Genomic DNA, 20,059 nt, shown 5'->3' on the forward strand with positions numbered 1-20,059 from the left:
TTTTAATATTCAAATTAAGTGACTGCAGTTTTATCTTGCTGTCACAGAAATGTCTCTCTCTGCTTCATGGGCCCTCCTTCCCATAACAAGCCCAAGAACACTAGAAGTGTATATTTAGTCGATGACATAACATGGAAAAAAAACTCCAAAATAGTCTAATGCATTTACCAGGAGCCAAGATCTCCACTGCTGTTGTTGCTGTTGCTGTCACATGGTGTCACTGCTGGAGAGGGCAGAAGTATGTGTGTGCCCATTAGAAAAAGCACAACAGAGATTTACCTACTTTGTATTTACATATCTTTGGCTGGTGGTGGACTTTGGATGTGGGGAGTAAAGGGAAGGACACCTCTCTCACACAGTGTTAGGCTCACCCATGATCCTGCTCTTATGGCTCTACCATGAAATTGCTCTTTCACAGTATAATTTATAGCTTTTCCCCCCAAGTCATCCCCCCCTCCCTGACGTCCTGCCTCAGTGTCTGGGGAGCTTGAGCATGAGGGTTTTCCTGTCTTAGAAACAGTTCACATCTGGAACCAGCTTCCCTTATAACATAAGCATCCTAGCCCATGACATTAAAGAAAGGCTTCTCTTGGTCCCTAGGTCTCTCATTCAACACATCCAAATTAGTAGTATGTCTTGATAGGTGTTAGAATTAGATTAGCCTGCTAGAAAATAAAAATAAAAATAAAACCCCAAAATGTAGTGACATGAATGTGACACAAGTTTATGTCTTTCTCATGTTCTATCTTGTTGTTCTATTATGTGTTCTTTACTCTCCCAAGGTCAATTTACAGACCAAGGTGTTCATTAAATCTAGAAGCAAGAGTCATCATATTCATATTCCAGTCAAGAGGAAGGCAGAAGGGGAAAGAAAGAGTATGGTCTTCCCTTTAAAGATATTTTGTTTACCTCACTCTGTCTAGAACTTAGAAGGCCAGATTGCCACACCTATATGCAAAAAAGCATGGGAAATGTGATACGTATTCCTGGTGTCCACGTGTCCAGCTAAAACTGAAGGATGCTATTCTTAAGAGAAAAGGTAACAACTAGTTTGAGGGGAAAACCCTAACCTGTTAAACAGTCATCTCATTTTGGAAAATAGATCAAGCAGATTGCTCTGGTTGAAGCAGAGGTAGTTTCCTAGAACCCTGCACACTCAGCTTTCTACACTATTGCTGGAGTTCCTGGGGCAGTGTTGAGAAATATAGGCCTGCAGAGCTCAATTTGAAAATTATTATACAAAGATGACAACTCTCAGCTCAAAGGGTTACCTGCTCTCTGCTTTTGACAAGCATGTTTACTTATTTTTCCTGATAAATTTAAAACTTACAGAAAAATTACAGGAATAACAGCAATAATATATACCTTCCTACCACCCAGATTTATTTCCATCTCATATGGTCCTGATATTTTCGTTAAAGAAATATATAACATTTTTGATTCAGCTAGAATTCCTTTGAAATACCACACAGCCTCAGTCCCATTTCTCTGTTTCTATGTCCAACCCTGCCCTCTCCGGCCTGTATCATAATATTGGTGTGTATCTTTCTAGTTCATTTGAAAAACAAGCAAACTAAAGTTCATACTTTATTTTGACTTGCTTTATGTACTTTTGCTGTTCCAGGACACCTTCCAGTGTACCACATTACACATAGTTGTCATATTGCCTTAGACTTCCCTCAGCTGTGACTTTCTATTATTTTCCTTGTCTTCAGTAACTTTGACATTTCAGAGGAGTACTGGTAAGGTATTTTGTAGGGTACCCTTCTATTAGAATTTGTCTGATATTTTCTCATGATTAGACTAGGGTTATGAATTTTGGGGACTAAGACCACAGAGGTAAAGTGTCATTTTCATTATATTGCATCAAGGTTACATACTATCTCATGATTTATCACGATGATATTGACTTTAATCACCTGGCTAAGGTAATGTGTGTTAGTTTTCTGTACTGGAAAGTCACTATGTTTCTCCTCTTTTCATATTGTTCTCCTTAGAAGAATGTTACTAATGCACTGCTCACACTTAAGGAGTGAGAATTATGCCCCCCCCCAATTATTTGGCATTCTATATGAGAGATTTATTTCTTCTCCCCTTTTTATTGATTTAATCAAGCATTTATTTATGTCAGTATGGATTCATGGATATTTATTTTACATTCATAAATACATGGGTATTTATTTTTTGTTCAAATCGCTCTAGCTTTGGTCATTTGGAGCTCTTTCAGTTGGCTGTTGTATCTCCTTGACATAATCCTAACCCCCTGTTTGTTTGATTACGTCTTTGTTTTTGTTTATCACAAGTTAATCCATATCCCAGTCCTGGAATCAGCTATTTCTCCAAAGGGCCCTAGTCCTTTTTATTTGGGAACTAGGTGTGCTTGCAATCATATATATTATATATGACATATGTCCACACATATGTATATATGCATATATGTATACGTCATGTGTATAATAAATGTCATACATATGATTTTTATTTTAACAGAATTTAGTAGTAAGCTAACAGGAATAAAGTTTGAATTGCGGGATTTTTAGCATTAAAGGGAAAGGTTGCATAATTTTTAGTCCTTGGGGCTACTTGCCCTCCACCATCACATTATGAAAGCAGTCACTTACTCACATTAGAACTTAACCTTAACCTTTCTTTGAGTCAGAAACTCCTTTTGAAAAGCTGCTACAAGGTCAATGGGCATTTTGTCCAGGAAAAATTGTGTAGATAAACACATACAGAATTTAGTCCAGGATTCCTGAGGTTCTTGGACTCCCTGAAGTTCAGACTTAGGCCATCGGTGACCACTGGTTCTAAAGGAAGGACCAGGGAGTCTGCATGCTCTGTTATTGGTTTTCTCAAGCCCCATTTCCATTGTGACCTCTTTCTGGCCAAGAAAATAGTGTTTTTAACAAATAAGTAAGAAAAGTCTGATCCAATAAAACAATTTAGTCATTGGTTAATTACGTTTTATTTTAAGCTTCTCCTGTTTATGTAAAATCATGATGGAGTTCAGATTTTTTTTTTTTGTTTTTTGGTTTTTTGTTTGTTTGTTTGTTTTTTGGGGTTTTACGATGTAAAGAGAATATCAGAGCCAATTTGCACGAATTTTTTAATTTGTATCTATTTCAATTTTGTTTGAATCACTTCTCCTTTGCATTAATGGTTCCTATTTAAAACTGGTATAGTGGAAAGGAAGGTAGATTTAGCATAATTCTGTGTCTATGAAAATTGACATAGATGTAGGACTGAAAGAGTTAATCGAGTTAAATCTCAGTACATTTTTCTGAAGCTGTGTTTAACACTGATTATTTCAAGGTGGTTTTTATAATCACTTCCAAATGTTTTAATGAGGCTGTTTTTCATTTTTCTCAAGACTTCTTTAAAATTTTTTTCCTTTCCATATTGATTTTCCAGCCACTTTCCTTAATGCCGCCGTTGGCAGGCCTGGTTATACACTTTTATAGTTTGTTCCGGAAGCCTCCCTCCACCTCTCAGCCCCTTCTCTCTTCCTGTCTCCTGGGTGCTCTTCATCTGAGGAGAGGCTCTTCTGGTCTGATTCTTTGCAGTTTCTCTTGCAGCCTCCATCCTAGGCCCTGTGCAGTTTTTATTTCATTTCGTCATATTAGTTGTAGCTATCTCCTGTTGTCATCTTATTTCTTTAAGATCCTTCTGAAGTACTATCTATGAGATTTTCTATTTTATCAAGTTGATTGATTATAAGCATTGGAAATCTGCTCAATTCATATTTGTTTGCATCCCTTTGGTTTCAGATATAGTCTTAGAAGCATTTCTCTTTTCCCTTCTGGGTTTCTCCAGCCTGGCAAGGGGCCCCTTCCCTACTGTATCAGGTAGTGATAGGCAATTAGGCTGCCCAAGGAAGGCAGGGCTGTGACACTTGTCACATGTCACAGCTTTTGGACAGCTCTGTGTAAACACACGTTACCAGCCAGCCCAGACTGATGTCAGAGATTAGAGTCAGAATGCGCCTGCCATTCCTCCAGACAGAGGTCCTGTTAGGTTCACAATAAACAGTTGCAAGATTTATGGCTTCCCAAGAGGAAAACCAATTCCCTAGACTATTGCTGTGAGTAGTATCAGTATGCCGGACCCTCTCCTTGCAAACATCGGTGACACAGGAACAAGATCACTCATCAAAATGTTCTTATATCTTGGTGCAAAGAGTGTTGGGTATTTTCTAAAAGGTAATGATAATAAATGGCCCGTTTTCCCCTATTTCCTTTGCTTTACTTGTCAATTCGAGTGCAGAAGCCTATTCTCAATTTAGTCTAGTCATTGTAAATATAGCTTTTCCACTTGAATTATGTTACTTACACAAGGTTATTGAGTGATTTTGTATTTTTATTTTGAAGTTGAAGTGGCCAGGGTGCATCTGTTTTTAATGGAGAAAGAAGGTGTGTCCCAGGTTAATGTCAAAATCTCTGCCGAGGTTAGCAGAATTGAAAGCATTAATATAAGGGCCCCTATGTATATGCTTGAGTATTGTAACTTGCTCACTGGCTATTCCATCAGGATGAGAAACTATTTCTGTATGAATGATAATAAAATAGCTCTATACTCAGCAGGGAGAAGGCAAATTAGGTAACTGGTTTAAGAAAGCTTTTTAAAATTTGGATTGTGGTGATTGAATGTAAAGGAATGGAAAAAGACATGTCATGCAAGTGGAAAGAAAAAAAAAACTGGGGTAGATACTCATATCAGAGAAAATAGACTTTAAAACGAAGGCTATAATAAGAGACAAAAAAAGATATTACATAATACTAAAGATATCAGTTCAATAAGAGGATATAACCCTTGCAAACATTTATGGATACAACATAGGAGCACTAAAATATATGAAGTAGATACTAACCAGTATAAAGGGAGAGATCAATAGTAACACAGTCATAGAAGGGGACTTTAACACCCTATTGACACCAGTGGATGGATCTTCCAGACAGAATATCAACAAGAAAACAGAGGCCTTAAATGACACATCAGACTAGATAGATTTAATGGATATTTTTAGAGCATTTTACCACAAAGCAGCAGAATACACATTATTTTCAAATGCACATGAAAAGATTTTCAAGATGAACCACACTTTAGGTCACAAAACAAGTATCAATACCTTTAAGAAGACTGAAATCATATCAAACATCTTCTCTAACCACAATTGTATAAGAAATCAATGATAAGAAAAAAATGAAAAACACAAATACGTGGAGGCTAAATAACATTCTACTAAACAATAAATGGGTTAAAATGAGATCAAGGAAGAAATCAAAAGATACCTTAAGACAAATGAAAATAAAAACACAAAGACCCCAAATCTATGGGACATAGCAAAAGCAATCTTAAGAGGGAAATTCATAACAATACAGGCCTACCTCAGGAAACAAACAAACAAACAAACAAAACTCTCAAATAAATAATCTTACCTTATAGCTAAAGGAACTAGCAAAAGAATAGTAAACAAAGCCCAAAGTGAGTAACATGGAGGAAATAATAAAAATCAGACCAGAAATAAACAAAGTAGAGTCTAAAAAGCAATACAAAGATCAGTGAAGCCAAGAGCTGGTTCTTTGAAAAGATATACGAACTGACAAACCTTTAATCAGACTCAAGAAAAAAAGAAAGAGGATTCAAATTAATAAAATCGGAAATGAAAGAGAAGTGACAACTGAAACCATAGAACAATAAACAATTATAAGAAAATACTATGAACAATTAAATACCAATAAATTAGACAACCTAGAAGAAATGGATACATTCCTGGAAATACATAATCTTTCAAGGCTGAATCAAGAAGAAACAGAAAATATGAATAGATCAATTACTGCTAATAAAATTGAATCAGTAATCAAAAAACTTCCAACAAATGGAAGTCCTGGAACAGATGGCTTTACAGGTGAATTTTACCAAACATTCAAAGGAGAGTTAACACCTATTCTTCTCAAACTATTCCAAAATATTCAAGAGAAGGGAAAGCTCTCTAGCCCCTTTTATGAGGTCATCGTTAACCTGATTCTGAAACCAGATGACATTACAAAAAAAGAGAAAATCATAGACCAATGTCCCAGATGAATATAGATGCAAAAATCCTCAATGAAATGTTAATAAGCCAAATTCAACAATACATTAAAAAGAGCACACACCATGATCAAGTGGGATTTATTCTAGGAATGTAAGATTGGTTTAATATCCATGGATCAATTAATGTGACACACCACATAAGCAAAATTTCTGAATATTAATTCAATTTCTGAATATTAGATAAAAATCATATCAATAGATGCAGGAAATACATTTGACAAAATCTGGCATTTGTTCTTGATAAAACCTCTCAGCAAAGTGGGAATAGAAGGAATATACCTCAACATAATAAAAGCCATATATGACAGACCCACAGCTAACATCATACTCAATGGGGAAAAGTTAAAAGTGGTTTCCTTAAGATCAGGAACAAGACAAGGACGTCCACTTTCACCACTTGTATTTAACATAGTATTGGAAGTTCTAGATGTGGAAATCAGGTAAGAAAAAAAAGGCATCCAAATTGGTAAGCAGTACAACTGTCATTATTGCAGATGACATGATACTATATATAAAGAACCCTAAAGATTTCACCAAAAAGTTACTAAAACTAATGAATGAATTCAACAAAGTAGCAGGATGTGAAATTAATATTCATAAATCAGTTGCATTTTTATATACCAATAGCAAACTACCAGAAACAGAAACTAAGAAAATAATCTCATATATAATTATATCAAAAAGAATGAAATATCTAGGAACAGATTTAACCAAGTAGGTAAAAGACCTGTAGTAAGAAAATTATGAGACATTGAAGATAGAAATTGAAGATACAAATAAATGGAAACATACCATGGTCATGGATGGGAAGAATTAACATTGTTAAAAAGTCCATACTACCCAAAGCAATCTATAGATTCGATGCAATCCCTATCACAATACCCATGGTACTTTTCATAGAACTAGAACATATAATCCTAAAATTTCTATGGAACCACAAAGACCCCAAATAGCCACAGCAATCTTGAAAAAGGAGAACAAAGTTAGAGGTATCATGATACCTGATATCAAACTATGCTACAAGGCTATGGTCATCAAAACAGCATGGCAGTGGCATAGAAACAGACACATAGATGAATGAAATAGAATAGAGAGTCCAGAATTTAATCCATGTCTATATGCCCATGTGATCTATAAAAAAGGAGGCAAGAATATACGGTGAGGTAAAGAAAGTCTTTTCGATAAATGATGTTGGGGAAACTGGACAGATACATGGAAAAAATGAAACTGGACCACCTTCTTGACCACTTTCTTATACCATATATAAGAATAAACTCAAAATGGAATAAAGATTTAAATGTAAGACCTGAAACCATAAAACTTTTAGAAGAAAACAGGCAGTCTACTCTCTGACATTGATCTGAGTAATACTTTCCCCAATATATTTCCTTGAGCAAGGGAAACAAAAGAAAAAATTAATAAAATGGGCTACATTAAATTAAAAAGTCCTGCACAGCAAAGGAAACCACCAATAAAACAAAAAGATGACTAAATAAATGGGAGACGATATTCATCAATGATATATTGATAAGGAGTTAATATTCATAATTTATAAAGAACTCATACAACTCAACATTGAAAAACAAACAGTCCAGTTAAAAAAATGGGCAGAGGTACTGAACAGACATTTCTCCAAAGAGAACATAGAGATGACCCACAGACATATGAAAAATGTTCAGTGTCACTACTTAAAACTACAATGAGATATCACCTCACATCTGTCAGAATGGCTATCATCAATTAATAAAAAAACAACAAGCGTTAGTGAGGATATGGAGAAAAGGGAACCCTCTTGTACTTTTGGTGGGATTGCAAATTAGTGCAGCCACTTATGGATAATAGTTTGGAATTTCTTTAAAAAATTAAAAACAGAACTACCTTATGTCCCAACAATTCCACTTCTGGGTATTTATTCAAAGAATCCAGAACACTAATTTGAAAAGATGTATGCATCCTGATGTTCACTGCTGCACTATTTACAATAGCCTAGATATGGAGGAAACCTAAGTGCCCATCAGTAGGTGATTGGATAAAGATGTGGTACATATATAGGATGGAATATTATTTGGCCATAAAAAATGAAATCTTACCATCTGCAACAACATGGATGAACCTAAAAGTGTCTTATGCTAAGTGTAGTAAGTCTGAAAAAGACAAATACCATATAATTTCACTTGTTTATGGAATCTAAAGAACAAAATAGACAAACAAAACAAAAACAAACTCATAGAAACAGAGAACAAACTGATGGTTGCCAAATGGGAGGGATTTTGGGGGTCTGTGTTAAAAAGGTAACAAATTAAGAAGTACAAACTGGTAGTTACAAAACAAAGAGATGTAAATGCAGCATAGAGAATATAGTCAATAATAATTTAATAACTATGTAGAGCACCAGATGGATACTAGACTAATGGGAGGGGATTAGTTTGTAAATTATATAAATGTTTAACTACTATGTTGTATACCTGAAACTAATATAAAATAATATTGAATATCAACTGTAATTGAAAAAAATGGATTGTGGTACAATATTAACATTAATTTTCAAGACTAAACTGCCATTTTTTTCAATGTAGTATACTAAAGTAATAATAAGTTATAGACAAATAATAAGAAACCACATTTTCTTAGCACCATTCAAATGGAATAGTGAAGACAATCAGGTCATTTGGATAAAAACTGCCCTCAAAACCCAGATGTTTTCTCCACACATATCTAAACATCTGAGTATTTGAAAATATCAATTTGGAGCTGATATTTTTGCCTCTCAACCCAATGTTTAGCATCGTGGAAGTAGGGCAGTGTATCTAGCTGTGAGGTTAAAAATTCTGTATTAAGCAAATTCATCAGCAACAGACATTGAAGAACTAATGTACACATGAAAAATATCTTTAGAAAATCATGGTATCACAGTCTCTGTAACATGAACTGGGCTCAGAAGCAACACCCTTTTGTGATTTCTTCATTAATACCCATGGAAGTAATTAATTTCACTTTAGTCTTAGTCTGCTTAAGCTATTCCAAACTCGAGGAAAAAATATTACTTAAATCTGGGGTCTTTTATTAATAAAATTAATTGGCACAACATTTAATTTAATAATTGAGAAAGGATACTAAAAAAGAAGATAAAGAAGGGGTTCTAATGAGAAACAGATACCCATCCCCAAGGAAATAAATGTGAGTGAGGATGTAACATTAATATAAAGAAAAGGAAAAAATGTGTAGCTGCCATTCCCTCCTAGGGCTACATACTGGCTTCCAATTCTGTTCCCGCTATTATCTCCAACTCGGAAAAATTCTGCTTTTGGAGTTGAAATTCTCCATGCTTTGTTTTACCCTAAGGGAATTCATTCAGTTTTTTCCTGAAAGTTTTTATTTTGTGAAAGCTAAACCTCTTTTGCTTTTATCTAAGCAAGGATGTATTTTAACAAACACAGGACTGGCAGTCCCAGCAACAATTAGTCCAGACTCTTCATTGCTCCATGAGGGGATAGGAAAGACCAGCTCACTCCCACTGGCAACTGTACCCTTGTTCATGTTTTATCTTTCCTGGCATGCTTTTCCTTCTTTTCGTTTCTCTGACTGTGACCAATTGCAGGGTCAGCCCAAGTTTCATTTGTTCCATGAAATCTTTCTGAAGGCTTCTGGTCCCCTTGATCTCCCTCCCTTTCCTTCAGTGCCGATTGATACTGACTCATGATTCATCCCTCAGTTATAGACTATCTTTTGTTCCTCTCTCTCACCTGACATATGTTAGCCTCAGTCTTATCAGCTAGACTGTAGGCTGCTTAAGAGACCAGATACTACCTCTTCCATGAGGTCTCTGCATAAAAGCATGCATGATGCTGGCCATGTGATATTGTGTTATGTGCTACATCTCCACATATGAGTCTGATGGGCTTGAGTAGCCAAGAGAAGTTCCTCCTCCTTGAGAGGAAGGATGCCCCTGAAGAATGTACTTGAAAATATTGTCAATTGTATTTTTAATGTATTATAAAAGATGACAAGGGTTTCTGTTATAATGTTTATAAGAAAGTTATCACAAATTAATGATTGTTCATTTATTGTGAATATATTTAAAAAAATGCTTAAGGCCAATTATTTCAAAGTATTCCTAACATCATTATTTCAGCAAAGTATCTGACAAATGCTAGTTTTTTCTAAGCTCTTGGGACACTCAAACTGAGTCAGATTAGCAATTTGCAGATTGTTTTTCCATGTGTTAAAATCATTTATACCTGCATTTTAAAAATATGACTTAAAGTTCTTCATAATGCCATTTTCCCAATTGGAACAGTTCCCATATTGCACTAAACCAGTGTTTTTATAGGAAAGATTCTCACATTTCTAGGGTAAAGGGGATAAAATGTTTCAGGGAGGTATATCAAGGGACATTTTAGATTTTAATTAAAAAAATTTTAGTATGTAGTAGAAAATATATAGCAAGCATATCAAACCTTGATTCATTGGTATTATTGCTGAGAATAAAATATGTAAATAGTGTGAATCAAGGTAAAGAAAACTATCAAGTACTTAAGTGTTTGTTTATGCTTTGAATCTTGGTGCATAGACATGACAAAAAAAATCTGAATTTGGTAGAAGAAATGGACTTAGAGGAAATACACCTTCAAACTAAGACTAGACCTTCTATGAGAGGGAAGAGAAGAGTTTATTAGTGTTCGTCGAGTGAGACACAGGTTCCTAACAGAGCTGGCTGGTCTCATTGCTCTCCATGCATCTCTATCTAGGGTGCTCTGTGTGTGGCCCCCACGGTGCTTACTACAAGTTGAACACAGCCTGAATCTGCTGACGACCAGTTCGTCCACTTGGCAGTATGGACTGAAGAGAGAGTCAGTATATATCCGTGTTCTAAACCTTGATGTCACCACATTTTGACAAGTCCTGTGAAGGCTGTTTTGAGCAATCTGCTAAGGAAAACTGTTTATTATACCAAAGTGGACAAGATTTTTTTTTCAGTCATAAAATAAAGCAGGTCTTATGGCATCTCTAAAAATGTTATTACTTTCGCTAGCATCCAATACTTTTTCTAGAATGGGAGAGAAAAGTTAGGGAGATACTGAAGACAGCTGAAATTGCCTCTATTTCTGGATCCAACCTTAGGTTTGTGTCATACTCGAGACCACTGTCCATCCCATGTGGCCATTATTGTAAAGCGTTTTATCATAAACCTTAGCTCTTTTTCATCTATGTCTGGAAATAGGACATATTTCTATACTTCAAAGCAAAATCTATTTTTAAAAGTTGACTGTAGCTAAATCCCATCTTTGGATATTTTCCAATGGTCATAAAATTTGCTAAATTAAAGGAATATCTCTCACTCGAAGTATCACTTTTAATGCCTAAGAATACAGGGCATTGATTAAGAGCAAGTCACACCTGGCAAATGACTTGGCTGGCATTACACAGGTAGCCATTCTTTCCAAGCTGCAGAATTCTGTGGCCATTTCGCTGGAGACTAGAGTCTCATTATAGATTTAGTGTTTACTGGACCTGGGAAATAATCCTTTCAGAATAGCCATGTGAAGAATTAAGAGCTGCTGTCTCTTGCTCTGATGAAACCACTAGTAGAAATAGAAAACAGTCCCTAGTGGGGATTCTAAACTCTCAGCTTCTCCACGGAAGCACTGTACCCATATCTTATTCATGGCAGAACCCTTGGTACTTAACATTGAGCCTGGCCTATGGAAGCATATTGCTATTGTTACTAAATTTTTATATTTTTATTCATACATTTATGAACTTATTATAGTCAATGTTACCAGAGACTAATTATGTATTGATAGGTGGTCATGCCACTAATTGAAAAAAAAAAAAAAAGGAGGGAGGAGAAGAAAGAAGAATTTAAGGGGCAGAGGAAATATAATCTAATTTATTAATTATTTATTAATTAGATTTAAACATATTTTTATTACTGAAAATAATTGTTAATCATTAAACAAAAGTTACAAACATTGTTATATAGTTGTTTAAAACTGGTTTCTTTTCATTGATTTTTAGATTATAATTATATTCTGCAACTCTGATACTAAAGGGGAATATTTACTCAATATTTTAGTAACTTTTTAAGCAAAGAAAAACATTGAGTTAGGCTGAAACAAGAATTCTTATCATTCCCATTCACTATGAACTCTCCATTAAGCACAATTGGATAATAATGTACTGTGACCACTGCTGATCTCTATCTCCCTTTGCTCCCACATCAAGACAGTAGTTCTCATGATTACAAATGTGTTCATTTGAAATCAGGAATGCTATAGAATTGCTACAACTAATAGTTTTAAAGTTTACAGATCATTAATGTGACTTAAATTGATTTAGTGACTCAAATATTGCAATTATCCTCTAGTAAACTCCTCGGTGGGATGTTTGAAAATACTGTAAAACTAAAGTGCTGATTCTGAACTGGAATTCATTATAAGTAATCTTTTCCCTCCCTCCTTCCTTTCTTTTTTTAATTTACCTTTTTTCTTTCTATCTTTCAGCTGAACTAGACTCACATTACTTTTACCTATAAGCTGCTCTGCCTTCAACATTTGAGGAAATGAAAACAATATTTCTGGCTACTGTTCTTCCTAATACTGGGGCCGGGTTATAATGACAAACATTTCTTCTAATGACAAACATTCTGCATTAAATGTTTATTAGATTATCTATAAGCTTTAAATCCTAATTTATATATACAAAGTTGAAACAATACAAAGGAAAACCAAAGGAATTTAATTATGAAGATACATTTCAATTTATGAAAACTCCCAGAAACTGGCCGATGATGTTTGCATTAAAGGTTATTTCATTTACTACTGTATTACTGAGTGAATTAAATGCATCAGTAATTTAGATTCCTGGATTGCTCTAAGATTATGGATTTGGGGAGTTCTCATTACATATAAAGGCATCCTGCAGTGTTCTTTGCTTAGGGTGTCCAACCTGTGCCTATAAACCTTTGCAAGGTTTTCTTGGTTCACTGCAGGAGGGCTGAAACGAGTAAGCAGACAGGGTCGTTTTAAAATGAAAAGGAGGAAAAACCCATTCTGTCATAATGACAATTCCAAAATACATCTAAGGAACAATGTTAATGACTAACATTGGCTATGGAGCTTATAATTTGGGATATATGTATGTAAATGCCTGATGTTTGTAGGTTTGTAAAGGCATTTAATAACTGTGCAATATATAGAAATATTGAGACAAATATGTAAAGTAATGCTTCTCCACTCACTGGTTCTGGAAAGTCTGGGAAAGCAGACCTTCTGACACTGAGTGAGGTGTCGGCAGGACTCAAACCTACAGAGATTCTCTAGGGATGATCAGGATGGTCAGGAAGTTCCTATTCACAGCCCCTCTACTTCACTGGTTTTTCTTTGTGTTTGTTTTTTTCCAGTTTAAAAGAGTATGATGCTCTTTCGCCTCTAAATTTTACTCAGAACCCCCAACATTTTGAAATGGCGATAACGGCCTTGTAGTTCTGACCGCCGAAGTTCTTTCCTGTTCAAATCTCCATCTAAAATGAGTTCTCTGAACTCTTCCAGAGTATGGGGAAAGTTCTAGTTATTCATTCATGTGAGTAAGACTCTGAAGGCCTTGGCTACAATGTAAATACCTGGGAAGGTTTTCAAACTCTGTCATTACCAATCAACAATTCGTACTGTTATTCTTTTTTGTTACTTAGTAACTAGCAAAGCCCAGAGAGGCTGAGACAGATAAAAAGTGAGCTCTAATCTGGGGAGAGATTGAGGAGAAAAAGAAATCATATTGGGCTGTGTCAGAGAGAACATGAAAAGGCTAACAGTAAGAGGAACTGAGCATTTTGGAAGCGATGTTAGTACACTGGTTGTCTGGTAGAAGAAAATACATAGGCTAAGGAGAAGGAAATGTCGTGGAAAGAGAGAAAGTAGGTTATGAATTAAGACTAGTACCTGTCTTGACTGTTAGGCATTCACAGAGTTTGCCAGTCTGGTACAGTGTTTGCTCCATTTGGTAAGAGGCCTCGTTAAAATTAAAGGCCCTCTAAGTTTTTTTTTTTTTTTTTTTTTTTTTTTTTTTTTTTTTTACTCAGATAATGCTCTAGGATACTGATCAAGTAATCCAGAAATAAAGAGAAATGGACCCAAACTTCCCAATGTAGATTCCAAGTGTAGAGGTTGGCTTTAAGGGCACCTTTAGTTTGGAGGTCTACTCCGTAATATTCTGGAGCTCAGTTAGCTGATAACCGGCATTTAAATCCTGTCTTGGCTTATCTATCCATGAGGGTGCCTCAGACACAGAAAGGGGCAGGAATGCCTTCTGTCTTCAATTTGTTCCAATCTTTGCTGGATCCTCAAATTCTTTTCTTAGCTCATCATGTGAGTTGGATGAAAAGTTATCCTCATTTGCTAAAGCAGAGGGGCGATATATAAGTAAAAGAATTCAGGTAAGCAATTTTGTAATTAATCAGTGATTGATTTAGCTTAAAATTCATTTATAAATAAAAAAGAATAGCAAATAGAGAGAATGAGAATCATATGAGACAAATTCCCCTGCACCATCTACTAAAAAATCTGTATATTCCCCTATTTACTTGTTCGGCTTTTCCAACACATTTGTGAGTGACTCAGTTATTTCTAGGCGTACCCATTGCTCTGAATGTATTTATGTTGAGTGCTTCTGTATGTGATGCCCTCAATGCAGTACAAAATTTTCACATACAGTTTGTGTTTTGGAGATTTAGTTTAAGACACAAAAATGTTTTCTTATATTATTTATCAACTTTTTCTTTAAATATTTTTTCTGTTTCATTCTCTCTCTCCTTGCATTCTGAACTTCCAAATATACATCTATTGGGCCATTTGATATTGTTCAACTTGTCCTTAAAGCTCTGTTCTTTTCTTTTCCCCAATTTTTTCTCTTACCTTCAGATTGAATAATTTCTATTTGCCAATCTCTTCTTTCTCTGTCATTTCCAATCTAATGTCAAGCAAAAAACAGTGAAATTTTTATTTCAGATATTACATTTCTCAGTTCTAGAATTTCCATTAATTCCATCTGTTTCTGTGCTGGTAATGTTTATCTTTTCGTCGATTGTGAGCATTTTTTACATCATTGAGCATAATTATAATATATATTTAAAAATCCTTTTTTGATAATTCCAATATCTGAGTCACCTCAGTTTTGGTCTGCATTGATTTTCTAATGAGGTGGCATTATTCAGTTTCTTTTAAAACACTTTTGAACTGTATTCTGGACTTTGGGAATAATATGTTGTAGAGACTCTGGGTTCTGTTACACTCCTCCAAAGAATGTTGATTCTTTGTCTTTTAGTAGGTAATTAAAATAGCTGAACTCAAAGTGCAAAACTCTGTCTCCCTTCGAGCTGATAGCATCCTGAATTTCAGTTCAGTTCTTTTATCATTAGTTAGGCTTCTAAATCTACTCCCTGCATATGTTTAGTTACCAGCCAGTTTTGAACAGTTTAAAAAAATAATTTGGGGCTTTCTCTTTCTCAATGTCTACTTCCTAGATTTCCGCCTCACTTTCTCATTATGGTAGTTACTCTTTCCTGTTGTCTGGTTCCTCAAGTCAGCTAATCTTCATGTTGTGCATTATGGTTTTTAGCCAGCTCATATAATCCAGATAATGGTTTCCTCTGGCTAAAAAAATAAGTATAAAAGGGGGAAACTCATTTCATGCTATTTCCTCCTAGTAAGTGTTAACTTCCTCTTGCATTTTCCTGCTTATTCACTCTTTACTGACATGTAGTTTTCCCCACTAGAATTTATAATCGTTTTGACTTTGGAGTTACCATTGACATTTATGGTTTTAATTTACCCCATGTTCTCCTTTTGTTGTGATATTAAGTGAAAGTTTTATTTTAGCCATATAATGAGCCAGTTCCCTACCCCTCACAACATCTAGTGTCTGTCTCTCCCCTCATTGACTTGTAGTACAACTTTTATCATAAAAAAAATGTTTCGTCTCTGAGCTCTTTATTCTTTTATAGTTTGTCTATTCTTATATGAGTAAAATTTTTTTATTATAATGTATTTGTAACACATCAATATTTAGTAATGTAAGTCCTTTCTTTTTTAAAAAAAAAAAATCTTTAAGGCTTTATCTCTTTAGAGAAATATTTGTTTCACAGCAAATTGAGAGGAAGGTATACCTCCTGAACCCACACATGCATTATCAATATCTCCCACCTGCATGGTACATGTGCTACAATTGATGAACCTACATTGACACATTATATTTACCCAAAGCCTATAGTTTACATTATGATTTACTCTTGGTGTTGTACACTCTAAAGGTTTGGACAAATGTATAAAGACATGTATCTATCATTACAGCATCATACAGAGAATTTTCATTGCCCTAAAACTTTTCTGTGCTCTACCTATTTATCCTATTCATCCCTCCCCCACCCTAACTCCTACCCGCTGGTAACTATTGAATATTTTTTTTTAATTTTTATATTATATAGTATTTTCCAAGTAAAAAAATTTTAAATTATGTTTGACATACAATATTACATTAGTTACATTTATGTGCACAACAGTGATTAGATATTTATATACCTTAAGAAATTATCACTACAATAAATCTAGTACCTATTTGATACCATATATAGTTATTACAATATTATTGATTATATTATCTATGCTGTACTTTATATCTTCATGATTATTTGTATAATTGGCAATGTGTACTTCTTAATTCCTTTCATCTTTTTCACCCAGACTCTCAAGTCCTTTCCATTTGCTGACTATCAGTTTGTTCTCTGTATTAATGAGTTTGTTTCTGTTTGTTTGTTAATTTATTTTGTGTTTTAGACTCCACATATAAATGATATATGGTATTTATCTTTCTCTGTCTGACCTATTTTGCTTACTGTAAGACCCTTTAGGTATAATACCATTTCATACTGTCACAAATGGCAAGATTTCATTCATTTTGATGGCTAAGTAATATTCCATTATATATATTTACCACATCTTTATCCATTCATCTATCAAAATATACTTACGTTGTTTCCATATCTTAGCTATTGTAAATAGTGCTGCAGTAAATTTAGGGATACATATCTTTTTAAATTTGTTTTTCAGATTTCTTTGGATAAATACACAGAAATAGAATTGCTAGGTAATATGGTGATTTTATTTTTAATTTTTTGAGGAATCTCCATTCTGTTTTCCTTATTGGCTGCACCAAATTATAATTCCACCAAGAGTGCATGAAGGTTCCCTTTTCTTCACATCCCCACCAACACTTACTGTTTGTTGATTTATTGATGATAGCCATTCTGATGGGTGTGAGGTGACATCTCATTTTGATTTTGCTTTTATTTCCCTGATGATTAGTGATGTTGATCATCTTTTCATGTGTCTCTTGGCCATCTCTATGATTTCTTTGGAGAAATGTCTATTCATGTCCTTTGCCCATTTTTAAATCAGATCGTTTGTTTTTGTGACATCGATCTGTATGATTTCTTTATATATTTTAGATATTAATCCTTTATCAGATGTATCATTGGCAAATATCTTCTTCCATTCAGCATGTTGTTATGTTGTTTTCTTAGTGGTTTTCTTCACTGGACAAAAGCATTAATTTGATGTAGTCCTTTTATTTATTTTTGTTTTTGTTGTCTTTACCCTAGGAGAAATATCGAAAATTATTGCTAAGACCAGTGTCAAAGAGTTTATTACCTATGTTTCCTTCTAAGACTTTTATGATTTCAGGTCCTACATTTAAGTCTTTATTCCATTTTGAGATTATTTTTGTATGTGGTGTAAGAAAGTGGTCTCATTTCATTTTTTTGTATGTATCTGTCCAGTTTTTCCAACACCTTTTATTGAAGAGACTTTATCCCATCGTATATTCTTGCCTCATTTGTCATAGAATAATTGACCATATAGACATGGATTTATTTCTGGGCTCTCTACTCTGTTCCATTGTACTATGTGTATGTTTTTATGTCAGTACTATGCTGTTTTGATCACTATAGCCTTTCAGTATAGTTAGATATTAGGTAGCATAATACCTCCAAGTTTGTTCTTCTTTTTCCAGATTGCTCGTCTATTTGGGATCTTTGTGATTCCATGAAAATTTTAGGATTATTTGCTCTAGTTCTATGAAAAATGCCATTGGTATTGTGATAGGAATTGCCTTAACTCTATAGATAGCTTTGTGTTATATGGACATTTTAACAATGTTAATTCTTCCTATCCATGAGTTTAGTATATCCTTTCATTTATTTATGTCTTTTTCAGTTTCTTTCTTCAGTGTCTTATATTTTTCTGAGTAGTTATTTTACTAAATATTTTATCCTTTTTTGATGTAATTGTAAATAAGATTGTTTTCTTAATTTCTCCTTCCAATAGTCCATTATTGGTGTATAAAACAGGACTTCTGAATATTAATTTGAATCTTTCTACTTTACTGAATTTATTTATTAGTTCTAATAGTTTTTGTTTTTAGTGGAATCTTTAGGTAACCACTGAACTTTTTACCATCTCCATAGCTTTGCCTTTTCCAGAATATCATAGTTAGAATCTTACAGTGTGTAGTCTTTTCAGATCAACTTCTTTCATTTAATATTCACTTAAGTTTCCTTCCACGTCTTTTCATGGCTTGATAGTTCATTTCTTTTTGGAGCTGAATAAAGTTACATTGTATGGATGAACTACTGCTTATTTATCCATTCACTTACTGAAAGACATTTTAGTTGTTTCCAGATTTTGATAGTTATGAACATTAGCTGCTACAAACATCAGTGTGCAGTTTCTGTGTGGACATAATTTTCAGTACTTTGGGTTAATTTCAAGGCGTGTGATTGTTACATCATATGGTAACAGTATGCTTAGTTTTGTAAGAAACTGTCAAACAGTCTTCCAAAGAGGCTGTACCACTTTGCATTCCTACCAACAATGAATGAGAATTCCTATAATTCTCCATCCTTGTCAGCATCTGGTGATTTCAATGTTCTGGATTTTTGGTCATTCTAATAGACACGTAGCGGGATCTCCTATTTTATGTAAATTGATAAATTTGGAGTTTAGATTATATTCAGATCGACATTTTTTAAAAAGAAATTCATTAATGATAGTGGGTATTCAAAGGAGATATACATTGTCTCAATGTTTGATTGCCTCTATTTTTGTGATATTCATCAACTCTTTGTTACCCTAAGATTCAGATCACATTGAAAAAATAGAATAAATTCTTGATTCTTTCACTTTACCAGTTTTCAAACAAAAATGATCAACAGCATCTGCTAACAGAGTCAATTAAATTTTGGTTTTGTATTGTTTTGTTTGCTCTTATTTATTTCATTAATTTATTCATTCATTTTAGCATCATTATAAACTCATCGATTTAAACACATTTGATATTTCAATCCATTTCTATTAGTATCCTTATTGACACTCAAATTTTTCCATCTCAGGCAAGATTGGCTTCTCAATCTTTCGGGCTTGAGTTTATTAGGTTTTTATTACTTCTCTACTTTTGGGGATGATAAGCTTTTTGATATATTAATATTGTATTCTCCCTAACTCAGACGACTAGCCATTTCTAAAATGAATCTAGTTCCTTTCAGTGTGACATGGTTTCAAAACCACAATGTGAGTTTTAGAGAAGTTCACTGATACTATCATTATTATCTGATGTAAGAAATTCCTGTGAAATACAGGAAAGTCCCACAGGTTTTCTGAGAATGTTTGCAACAGAGACATTGCAAACTTGGACTGAAAGCAATGAAGAGAGGACAAAATAAAAGAAAGCTGTTGGACTCTCAGCATACTACAGGCAGGAAATAGGCTAATAAAAATTACTTAGTTGCAAACATATACTCCCTTCATAAGAAGGAAAGGGCAGAGCTGCGAGTTTGGCAAGTGGGGCTGTCGATCACAAAGGATTATTCTCAGGACTTGAAAACTAAACGAGTTTTCCCAGTTAGATTTCAAAACTGCTCAAG

The sequence above is a fragment of the Rousettus aegyptiacus genome, unplaced genomic scaffold, assembly GCF_014176215.1.
Source record: "Rousettus aegyptiacus isolate mRouAeg1 unplaced genomic scaffold, mRouAeg1.p scaffold_m13_p_6, whole genome shotgun sequence".
In the NCBI taxonomy this organism is placed as follows: Eukaryota; Metazoa; Chordata; class Mammalia; order Chiroptera; family Pteropodidae; genus Rousettus; species Rousettus aegyptiacus.